Source organism: Neophocaena asiaeorientalis, unplaced genomic scaffold (genome assembly GCF_003031525.2).
Source record: "Neophocaena asiaeorientalis asiaeorientalis breed wild unplaced genomic scaffold, Neophocaena_asiaeorientalis_V1.1 scaffold256, whole genome shotgun sequence".
Classification (NCBI taxonomy): domain Eukaryota; kingdom Metazoa; phylum Chordata; class Mammalia; order Artiodactyla; family Phocoenidae; genus Neophocaena; species Neophocaena asiaeorientalis.
The window spans coordinates 3,095,573-3,098,179 of NW_020185324.1; positions in this window are offsets into that span (position 1 = coordinate 3,095,573).

Consider the following 2,607-nt stretch of genomic DNA (forward strand, 5'->3'; position numbering starts at 1 on the left):
TGAATTATATTAGCTTTTCAATAAACCAATATTTGGCTTTGTTAATTCTCTCTATTTTATGCTTGTTTCTGTTTCATTAAATTTTGCTCTTTATGATTTTCTTTCTTCTATTTTTAATTTTATGGTTCTTTTCCCAAATATCTTAAAATGGATGCTTTGCTCATTAATTTTTAACCTATTTTCTTCTCTAATTCAAATATTCAAGGCTATACATTTCTAAGTACTGTTGAAATTGCATTCTATATGGTTTATCACTATTTTGTTACAGTTAAGCTGAAAATCTTTCTAATTTCCATTATGACTTCTATTTTGACCCCTGGGCTATTGAGAAGGGTATTTCTTAATTTCCAAACATATAGGAAAATTTCTAGGTATCTTTTTGTTATTGACTACTAGTTTTATTACACTATGGTCTGATAGCACAGTTTCAGTCCTTTGAAATTTGTGTCGCATTGGTCCAAGATGTGGCCAATTTTTGTGAATGTTTCATTTGCTTGGAGTAATTTTATATTCTGCAATTCTTGAGCACAGCATTCTATAATTATCTATTAAATCAAATTTGTTAATCATGTTGTTTAAATCTTCTATAAGCTTTGCTTTTTATTATTTGGGTCTTTGTATTCCATTAGTTCTTGATAGAGTGTGTTAACATCTCCCAATGTGATTGTGGATTTGCTTGTTACTTCTTGGAATTTTTCTTTATATATTTTGCTTTTTACTTTACATATATTTGAGGCTATATTATTATGTATATATAATTTTAAAATGTTATATCTTCTTGGTAAATTTAACTTATTATAAAGTGCTTGCTAACTAATGTAGTTCTTCAAACTTTAACGTTTATCTTGTCTGATATACCTATACACTTCCATCTATTGTTAGCATGATACATCATTTTTCTGTTCTGTAAATTTTTAACATTTTGATGCTGAAAGTTCAGGCTCTATGCACTGGTACCAAATCAAAGCTTGGACACGGAGTTCTGAGTGAAGTAGAAAGAATAGCTTTATAGCTTTGACAGGCAGAGGGGGACACAGTGGGCTCCTGCCCCTCAAAAACTGTGTCCCCCAACCTGGGAGGATTTGATGAGGAGTTTTATAGCAATGGTTCAAGGGTGGGGTTGCTGATAAGATTAAGATGCATGCAGGGCCTGCATTCCTTTAATCTGGCCTCAGGTGGTCTCCAGATAAGTTTCTCTGGTTCTTGAAGCTATCAAACTGTGGCCTTCTCTCTGGAATGAGGATTGCTTCATCTTCCATTTATTGGGGGTTTTAGTTCTATAAAGAACTCAAAAGATATTGTTATGTGTATCCCTGGAGCCCCATAGGGCCCTGCTTGGTTTCACTTTCTATATTCTTTTATTTTATGTGACTCATAAATAATATGTTGTTGGATATGTTTTTTATCCAGTATGATAATCTTTATCTTTTAACTAGAGCACTTGGTTCATTTATAATTAATATAATTATTTGTATATTTGGATTTATTATTTACTATCATATTTTGTGTTGTCTCTTCAGTTTTATTTCTTTTTTGACCCCATGCCTGTTTTCTTTTGCATTGATTAAGCATTTTTTCTTATTTCCTTTTGTCCCTGTACTTGTCTGAAAGTTATATATTCTGTTTAAATTCATTTAATGGTTAACCTACAAATTACAGCACATATTTAACTTATCACATATTAATACATTTACCATCTGACTTACAAGTTTTTCGACCTTATTAACTCTATTAACTGCCACCATCCTGCAGCAGAAATATCATTTATAGTCAATATTTGTTTATATTTCCCAAGTATTACTGCTTGCTTTTCTCTTCTTCCCTTGCACCTCAAACTTTCCCTTATAGATCTTTTTTTTTTCCCAACCAAATGAACATTCTTTAAAATGTCCTTTAATGAAGCTCTGGTAATGGTACACTTTCTCAGATCTTATTTCTTGAAAATACTGTATTTTGTGACACTACTAAAAGATATTTGGATTGGTATAGAATTCTGGGTTGGACATTATTATTTTTCAGCACCTTAAAGATATCACTACAGTATATTATATTGAAAGCTTTCATTTTTACTGTTGAGATGTCAGCTTTCAATCTGTTATTCCTAGAGAACAATATATCATTTTTCCTTGTTCAGACTTTGTCTTTAGTGTCTTACAGTTTTTCTATGCCACGTCTTTGTGTAGGTTTCTTTTTGTGTATCCTGCTTGGGATTCACTGGGATTCTTAGAAAAAAAAATCTATGGATTGGGCACTGCATCTATTGTCAGAACTATCCAGTTATTATACCTTTAAATATTGCCACTACCATATTCTCCTTTTCCCTCCCTCCATGAAATCTAATTAGCAATATATATTTTAAACCTTCTTATTTTTTTCCCTTCAAGTCTTTTAAGCTCACTTTTATTTTCCATTGTATGTTCTTTTGTAGATTGTGGATAATTTTTGAGACTTCAAATTCATTAACTCTTTAGCTAAATTAATTTGCTGTTAAACCTGAGTTTTAAAAGTATTAAAAATACTTTTTGTTTTTGTGGTTTAAAAAAATTCTGCTTGTTTATATTCTTGTTGCCTATAGATAATTTTCACTTTGTCTTTATAATGTAAACA